The following is a 9,960-nucleotide window of genomic DNA, read 5'->3' on the forward strand; positions in this document are numbered from 1 at the left end:
TTAAAAGGCCAACGAAATTAAAAAGAGCTCTTTCATTAACATTTCCATAGGACCTTGAAAATGCAAGGGTTAGCAAAATCCCATGCCAGCTTTCAGCAGCAACAGAGAAGGAACAGTTGGCTGCACCCTGGGTGGGACATCAATGGGAAGTCCTAGCGCTAGTCTGTAAGGTGTGCTTCAACTTGACTGCAGGTTTAGGCAGCATCATCACCCCAGCAAGGCAGAGCAGGCGAGCTGGAAGACAGAGGTGTCTTGCTTTGTATCTCAGAGTACACAACTCCTTGAGGATTTGTTGAACTACGACAAGAAATGGAGAGGACTGCATTTTCACATACTAGACAGAGGGACAACCAGAGAAATATTCTATAAGAGACAGCTATCGAATGTATGAAAGATGATATGTCATGAGCTTTGTAATGTTTTGAACAACCAATAAAAAAAAACAGAGACAGCTATCGTGACTTTAATTTCACCCCCAAGTTGGTGATGCCTAGAAAAAAATATAATTCTTCCATCACTGATGTTATGTCTAAACTTGATAACCTTAATAGTAGCTTTATAGTTCATAAGTTGGCAATGCATGTGTTCTCTCTAAATATACACATTGCAATGATATGTGTATTTCTAAAATAGCGCCAAAAAATATTTACACTTCGTAATTGGCATATCAGACAGAAATATTTTCTTTAAAAGTCCTAAAAACTATAAACTTTCACTACCTTTTAGAGAAAGGCATCTCCTGATTCTGATGGTCAAGTGATTAGTATTATCAGTCTTTTCACAATCTGAAATTAAAATTTTCTTTGAAATAAAAAGACTCACCAAAGGATTAAAATGAAAATACCGGCACTATCAAGTGTTGCAAAGAGCCTGGCATAGAGCTCTAACACAGTCCCCGTGGGAAAATGAATTGGTGTAACTTCTTTGGAAAGCTGTTTGGCAGTATCAACTAAAGGTACGCATAAGCACTTCTGCTACTGCTACAGACCTATCAGCAGTGTATACAATATGTTCAGTAAAAGACAGCGACCAGAGTGTTTAATATCAGCCCTATCCATAATAGCCCCAAACCGGAAACTACCCAACAACAGACTGGATGAAAAATTATGGTATACTTATACGATGGAATACGGCCATAAGAACAAATAAGTTCAACCACACACAACACCTCAAAAGAATCTCACAAATACCAAGTTGAGCAAAAGAAGCCAGACACAGAAGATTCCATTTACATAAAATTTATAAACAAAAAAACTGAAGCTATAGTGTCAGAAGTAAAATTGGGCATGAGCTAATGAAAAGAGGCTAAGAACTTTGTTTGGTTTTTTTTGTTTTTTTGTACCGAGGATTAAACTCCGGAGACACTCAACCACTGAGCCACATCCCCAGACCTAGTTTGTATTTTATTTAGAGACAGGTTCTCACTGAGTTGCTTAGTGTCTCACTTTTCCTAAGGCTGGCTTTGAACTTACAATCTTCCTGTCTCAACCTCCTGAGCCACTGGGATTACAGGCATGTGCCACCGGGCCTGGCTTTTTTTTTTTTTTAACTATAATTCCCTTTTTTTTTTTTTCATTAGACCACTTTTCTTCACTCATTAAGGACCCAGCTTCTTACATGGGCTTTGGTGGAGGTCATGGGGCAGCACCAGCAAGTCTAAAACCGGGTGGAGGTGTTCGGTCCTTCCAGGCTTCATGAGATCGATTCCTTACCACCTTGCTGTAAATGGCACAACTCACAAAGTATTGCAACTTCACATACAGATTGGGAAGCACGTAAGCATCAAAACACTTGCTTTAGAAATGTCCCTGATGGCTGCAGCCTCTATGATGCTTCAAATGGTGAACTTCTTAATGGCCTTATCCTTGGGCAAGTTCATGCAACAAGTGGGCTGCACCTGGCTGCAGCCCTTTTTGACATGACCATTGTTCCCTCTTTTTTTGGTCATCTTGGAAGTGAGGACCCAAGAGAGCCTCTTTCTTTCCTTCTTTCTTTCCTTCTTTCTTTTTTCTTTTCTCTCTCTCTCTCTTTTTTTTTAATCTGGGTGCTGGTTACATGGGGATGAAAATTAGTTGAGCTTATTATCTGTCCCTTCTGCCATATTCTACTTACTCAAGCTAGCCACAAGGATAAGCCCATATTCAAGAAAGGAACATTAGACTCCACCTCTTTATGAGGAGTGGCAAAGTCACCTTACAAAAGACCATGCAGAATGAGTGATATTATTATAGAAAATGCAGTCTCTTCTAATCATAAAATACATACCTTCTTCATTTTTAAGTAGTATTTTAAGTAAACCTCATAATCTACTCCAATTATTCAATGCAAATCAGAACTAAGCATCATTCTGGAGTTAAGCTGAAAACTTAAGAAGGTGAAGAAAAAAAGGAGAGTGCCCACAACCGATGCACACTAGGAAAGACGAATGCTCCAGTTGGGTCACACACCTTCCCTGGATCTAGAAACTGTGATGAGCACACTGATGGATCAGTGAGGATCCCATAACCTAGACCACATGAAATGGGAGAGGGGCAGTTCACCCATGAAGAAGCAATTGGGAAAACAACAGATGTCTACTGCAGACATCATTTACTGTATCTGATGGTCATGGCTGGAGAAATTCTTACACCTGAACTGTCAAGAATGAGGAAGTGTGTTCTCTTCATATCACCTTCAACCCTAAGATTCCAGTGTTTTCTCCCTAACACACATGTCAAATCCATTAGTATTAATATTAAAATATTTTTTAAATATGGATTTACTTACAAAACACACATCCAAGTGCAACTACTGAGAGCATTCGTGTGTACTTTCTCTTTGAGTGCATCTCAAAATTCTCATGGGCCACAAACATGTGTTAACAGTTTTTCCTCTGGTAGTTTGAAAAATCTTCCACGTTGTTTTGATCACACATATATCTGTTAACAGCTGTGAGTCACACACTGAGAAATTAACTGAAGACTACAGGTGTGGCTGGCTGAACTTAAGCATGGCTTCTTCCCTCAGGAGGATCTTGGGGATTAAAGAGAAATTGGGTCACTATGTGCTGTTATGGTCTGGATATGAGGTGACCCCCCAAAAGCTCATGTGTGAGCCAATGCAAGAGGGTTTAGAAATGATTGGGTTGTGGGAGTCTTAACCTGATCAGTGCTTTGATCCCCTATTAGCTGATCCCCTGATTAACTGGGTCGTGACTGCAGGCTATTAGAATGCAGCTGGAAGAAGTAGGTCATTGGGGGCATGCTCTTGGAGTTTTTATTTTTGTCTGTGAGTCTCTCTCTCTCTCTCTCTCTCTCTCTCTCTCTCTCCCTTCCTTTCCTCTTCTCTCTCTCTCCCCCCTCCTCTCCTCTCTCTCTCTCTCTCTCTCTCTCTCTCTCTCTCTCTCTGTCTCCCACCTTCTCTCCTCTCCTCTCTTTCCTCATGTGATGTCCTGAGACACTTTCCTCTGCCACACCCTTCCACCATGATTTTCCACCTCACCTAATGCCCCAGAGAATGGAGCTGGCCATCTATGGACTGAGACCTCTGAAACTATAAGCTTTATCCTCTAATTGTTCTTGTCAGGTCTTCTGATCACAGTAACAAAAAGTTGACAAAAACAGATGTGACTTAACTAGATGGTTCAGCCAGAGACGTTGTCAGTTTGTGTAAGACCCTTCAAAATGAAGGGACCAAGCCAAGCAAAGGAGAACACCTTAGCCTAAGAAGGCCAGCATTGATGCTTTGCAAGAGGCAGACTCGCAATTGTGTTACTAGAAGAAATTTGTATTTCTCTCATAGACTAGTTCAGGGATGGACAAACTTTTCTGCAAAAGGTTTATACTAAATATGTCAGACTTTTCAGGATTCGTCTGGTTTCTGCTACTGTTACAAATACCTAAGATAATCAACTTAAAAGATTTCAGAGGCTTCATTCCATGGTCATTGGGTCCCATTGCTTTGGGGCCTGTGGTAAGGTAGGGTGTCATGGTGGGAGCATGTGCTGCAGAATGCTGCTTGTCTTGTGGCTCCCCAGAAGCAAAAAGAGAAGAAGAAGAAGAGCCAAGTTCCCCACTCCAAATCAAAGACATGCCCCCAAGGCATGTAACTTCCTCCCCCTAGGCTCCACCTCCTCAAAGTGCCACCACCTCCCAATAGTACCATAGACAGGGGACCAAGCTTTTAACATATGGGCCGTTGGGGCACATTCAGGATTCAAACTACCATGTAGACTAGACAGTGTTGATTACAATTACTCAGCTCAACTTGTTATAGTGCAAAAATGGCCATAAACAATACCTACTGAATGCATGTGACTGTGTTCCAATGAACAGTCCCGTGGTAATGGCCCATGGGCCATAGTTGATCATTCTCTGGGCCAGACCCCAAAAAAAGGTTATATCACAGAGGTGAATTTTTTGTCATTGGGCAATTAAAGAGAAAACATGGGCAAAGCCCTGCTTATTGAGAGAACAAAGAGAAGCTAAAACACCCCTAGTCTACCCTGGCCCTCCATCCCTTCCTGCCACAGGACCAGACTGTCTCTGCAGAGTCAGCAGGAGCTAGCACACCCACTGAGGCAGAGATGGCAGGTTCTGCCTGATACTCAAAAAGACCAGGGCTTTACTCATCCCTGGGGAGTATGTTCTGAGAAAAATGGATGGGACACTTAATGCTAAAGAATAAAAAGGAGGTCTGTGGAGATAACCCTGGGAGGAATCGGGAGAAGATGAGAGCTCTAGAATGGGGGAGTATCAGACATCCTGAAGAACACTCAGAGAGGACTTGCTCCCCTTTGTCACATGGACCTGGGACTTAGTTTACCTGGACCCTCACTTGAATCCTTCAGCAAAAGAAGGATTTTGTTTGGGGGTGGGGTGTCTAGTCGGAAGTTGACCAACCAGGACTGGGAAGCCTCCTCACCATGCCCTGCTTCATTTCCTTACCCCCTCTGCCTCACCGAATCAGCTCCTGCCCTCTGGCTTTCTGGCCCTTCCTTGAACCCATCAAGAACATTCCCACCTCGTGGCCTTGGCACTTCCTTACTCTCAAATGGAAAACTCTTTCCCTAAATATCCAAGCAGTTCATTCCCTCTTCATATGACATCCGAAAGGTGTCGTCTCCAGCTTTCTTTCCAGAATGGCATGCTGCTCAGGCTCCACCTTGTTTTAATTTTCCTTCATAGCACATATTTGACTCTCTCCCAAGAGCACACAAACTTCATAAAGGCTGTGATTTTGTTTGTTTGGTTCACTCCAGTATTCTCAGCACCTCAAATAGCACCTGGTATACAGATGGTTCTCGATCAATATTTACAGACCTAATGGATGAATCAAAGTCCAACATGCATACGATGGCTAATTTTAGGTACCAATTTGGCTGAGTCATGGGATCCAAATATTTGTCAAACAAATCTGGATGTTTCTGGGAGGGTGTTTTTGTATGAAATTAACATTTAAATTGGTGTATTTTGAGTAAAACCAATTTTCCTCCATAATGTTGATGGGTCTCATCCAATCAGTTGAAGGCCTGAATCAAACAAAAGACTAATAGCACCAGCTCATCTGGGTCTCAGCCTTCCCTGCAGATTTTGGACTTAAAAGCCTCCTTAAATCATGTGAACCAAGTCCTTAAAATAATAAGTGTACACACACACACACAATCTGTTGTGGAATATTAAGAGAACCAGTCAGTTTATAGTGCATTAAGCCAATCCCTGCCTCCTTCCCCATTCTCCTACTCTCAAGAACAACTGGAGATGTGCTATGGGACATAAGGAGGGGACATTTGATTAGCTAAGGAATTGTCTTCAATATTTGTTTTATTTTCTTGTATCAGTTTTTGTTAGAGGGTGGTTGTTCTTAAAGGGAAGGACTTGCCTTATTAATTAAACATGAAGATCATACAGTACAGCTTTATTTCAGAAACCTCCAACGTCGGTGGCTGTTGAACTTTGAGAACATAGCCAAGCAAGGCATGATGGAACCCAGCAGTGGGAAGTGCTGAGGTATATGGACAAATATTTGGCCTACAAAATGTCTAAATGGCTTTTCAAGAAACTAAAACGAGAGAAGGAAAGAAAGCAGTTCCAGCTATGGTCTCCATGCAGGAATACAGATTCTTTATTGCCACATCTGATTTTTTAAAGAAATAACCCCCACCATCTCTACCTCTGTATCTTTTTTTGCTTTTGCTTTTGTTTTTTTTCCTTCTTTCTTTCTTTTTCTTTTTTCTTTTTCTTTTTTTTTTTTTTGGTTTTTGTTTGTTTATTTTGGTACCAGGGATTGAACCCAGAGGCGCTTAACCACTGAGCCACATATCCAGTTCTTTTTTCTTTTATTATTTTGAGACAGGGTCTTGCTAAGTTGCTTAGGGCCTTGGGAAGATGCTGAGGCTGGCCTTGAACTTGTGATTCTCCTGCCTCAGCTTCCCAAGTTGCTGGAATTACAAGTGTGCATCACACACCTGGCTCTTTTTTAGTTGTTGATAGACTTTATTTTATTTATTTATTTATTTATTTATTTATTTATTTATATGCAGTCCTGAGAACCAAACCCAGTGCCTCACACATGCGAGGCAAGTGCATTACCACTGAGTCACAGCCCCAGCCCCTCTCCTTTTTAATGTAGAATTTTTCATCCATTAGAACAGTATGCAGGGTAAATGCAACATATCTGAAGACCAGACTCAGCTTGTTGGCCATCGATTTGCACCCTCTCTTTGATCTTTAATGTAAATCCCATATCTGTAGCAATTAAACAGAGGAGGGAAAGTTGAGAAGAGAAGCAAAGAGACAGAAAAAAAGAACAAGAAATTAGAAAAGGAAGCAGAAAGGAGAGAAAAAGAACAAGATTAATATAAAAGGAAATGAACAGAAGTGTGTGTTTATTAAAACGCTACATTTGGGGGTGATCTGTTTCATAGTAATGGATAACAGCCACAACACAGGTTTCAAGATTAGGATATTAAAACCAAACAACATGGAATAAAATGAGATCTTAATGATGATAACAAGAATTTTAAAAGTAAACAAACACACAACAGAGTTTCAACAATCCAAAAGTTATTTGAGAAGAAGAATAAAATCAACTTTCAAGTAATAATAAACGGTACAACACTCTTTAAGTTCTGCATAGCTAGTTGAGTCTCATGAAATATTTTGCTGACTTTTGCTAGCTCCTATAAGGTTGCAAGTGATGAATGAGTTTGGCTGAGGTCTGAATGTTGACATTTTCATTTATGTTAATGAGAAAGAGAGAAGTGAATCAGCCGAATCATCCATCAATCACGTGAGCAAAGTCTGCTGAATCAGACAGCAGTTTTCAAATACCAGAGAACACTTTCTCAACATTTTTGAGCTATTCACAATGTAACAGTCATAGGTATAACATACTTAAACTGAATTTGCACTTTGCCCTCCTGGGGACATTTGGCAATGGACATTGTTATGACTGAGAAAGAGTTATGGGTGTCTGGTGGGTGGAGGCCAGGGTTGCTGCTAAACCTTCCACAGTGCACAGGTCAGCCCCTCAAACAAAGAATTATCTGGTCCAGAATCTTGATAGTGTTGGGGATCAGAAACCCTGCCTAGACTGTAAGGGTAAAAGAAATTGAAGTTAAAGCGTAAAAGTTAAAGGGTAAAAGACCGGGTGTTGTAAAGTTTCTAAGCTGCAAGGTCTGAGTTAAAATGTAAAGGATTAGGTATTGTTAGGTTTCTATGCTACCTGCAAAACCTGAAATTTCTGCAGCTGTTAAGACAATGCTTAGAACCGCCCAGTAAACATTTCCCCTGACTGTTTGGTTGTTTAATAACTGAAGGGCTCTGTGTGGTTGCACGTAGGCCTTGCACGGCCTGAACCAATCAGTTTGAATGTGTACCCCGTTTAGAAATGACCTATCACTCCAGCCTGACCTGTTCCCGCCAATGAATGAACTAATCATGTTTAGGAGTTGTTGTTCAATTTTCCTGTGCCTCATGATGATTTGTTCTGGTGTATACAAGGCCCTCCGCCCTCCCCAAAAAGTGTACTTAAGCAGTGCTCAGCCCCTGCTCGGGGCTCTGGGCTGCTTTCCCTTCTTGAGTGGGCACGGAGCCCCAGCATGCTGGTTCAATAAATCCCCTTCTGCCAATTGCATGAGTGGTCACTTGGTGGTCTCTTTCTCCGACGTTTCGCGGGACACTTACAGACTAATGATACATCAAGGCTTGATTGGTAGTGCTTTAGCAATTCCAGGTCATCTTCAACCAAACAAGGACTGAGATTATTCAAAGTTGGCCTTATACTCTCTGGAAACTGCTCTATGATCAGTTCATTCTTACTCCTAGAGTGTGACCCTTTTAAGTAATTGTTGAAAGCCTGGGGTCCTTAGCAAGCCCCTCATCTTTGACAGCCCCCAAACTCAATTTTTATCCACTGGCTTTATGAGTCTGTGGAAAATTCTGCTCAGTCTCTCCGATTTTCAGTTCCTCTTTCAAAACTAACAAGAACCCTTGGGAGTAAACAACCTCAAATGCCAACCCCACCCCTCTGAGTTCTCTCCCCTCCTAGTTCTCAGTCCTACAGTTCCTCATCTCCTTAGTAGCTCTCTGATGCCTTCAAACATTTTAAGAAATATTTTTACCTGCTTCTTCAGTTGTATTAAGTGGGAATACTGGTCCAAACCATCTACCCAGTCATTGTCAGAAATGGAATCCTGGAATGATCTAATTCTTAAAACACATGTCAGACTAAGGAATATAAGCTATAAGGGGCAACAATAAAATCAGGAAGAAATCAGGAGCTATGACAGTAGTCTAAGAGGGACATGACGACGTGAAATTCAGTGGGGTCATGTGGTTAAATTACATGATTTGGGGTAATGACAGTGTCTACCTTCTAGGAACATAGTGAGGGCTAAATACATGTGAAGTACTACATGAGTCAAGACAGCCTAGGTGATGCCTCCATAACAAAAAAGAAAACTCTCCACGGCTTAAAATGACAAAGATCTCTTCTGGCCCACTTCACATGTCCATGCAAGTCAGGGAAATGTTCCACTCTGTATCATCCTCACCCCAGAACAGAGACCCTCTCTTTGCAACCAGTGCAGAAGAAAAGGGTGTAAAAATCATATGCTGTTCTTAAGGCTATCACCCAAATATGGCATATGTCATTTCCACTATCACTTGTATTGACTAAAATAGGGACTGATCAACTTCCTCTGTAAAAGGGCAAAGTGAACATTTTCAGCTTTGTGATCCACATATGGTCTGCACCATGAATTTTTTTTTTTTTTTTGACAACCCTTTAAAAAACGTAAATACCATTCTTAGTTTACAGGCTACAGAATGTAGTTTGCTGACCCTGGAACAAAGCAATTCAATTGGCCATCTCATCTCTAAAGAAGCAAGAAAGCAAAATCCTATCACGGGCCCTGGAAGAAAACTGAAAGTATTTTTGGCATCACCAATGACAACTACAAGTGCTAAGCAGTGCCCATCACTTATAAGATGCTTAATCTCTATTAATTCTTCATCATCAACATAATCATCATCATTTAGATTTTCTGAACATGTTTCTGAGGTTTTTTTTTCTATTTTTCCCATGGGATCACAGAACTTGTCATCGCAGCATGTCACTTAGAGCAAAAGTAGAAGAGAAATGTTTTTAATATTATTCTTCATTATTCTCTAACAAGTTTTTTTTTTCTTCTACGTTGCTCCCACCTGTTTTTATCCCAGATTGCCTATCCTTGGTGGAGACTTGACCATTCTTCAAGTTCCCACTGAAGCAGAATCAAGCAAGAACATGCAAGTCCTAGAAACAGAATTTTTGCTTCAAGCCTAAGTCTACTTAAAAAATAAAGGACCTTGGATAATGAGACGTTAATTCCCTCAGTGTTCTTATGCTTCATTGTAAAAAGATTTTGATAATGTTTATCTCATAGTGCTAGAAGAAATATTAAGTTAATGTATCACTGATCTACTGCCACAAAAAAAA

At 40.8% G+C, this 9,960-nt stretch overlaps 1 pseudogene; it reads right to left on the reverse strand.

Moving 5' to 3' along the window:
* Positions 1 to 1,613: 1,613 nt before the first annotated feature.
* LOC107137879 lies at positions 1,614 to 1,948 on the reverse strand (annotated as a pseudogene).
* Between the last annotated feature and the right edge of the window lie 8,012 nt (positions 1,949 to 9,960).

This window comes from Marmota marmota, unplaced genomic scaffold (genome assembly GCF_001458135.2).
Source record: "Marmota marmota marmota unplaced genomic scaffold, marMar, whole genome shotgun sequence".
NCBI lineage: Eukaryota > Metazoa > Chordata > Mammalia > Rodentia > Sciuridae > Marmota > Marmota marmota.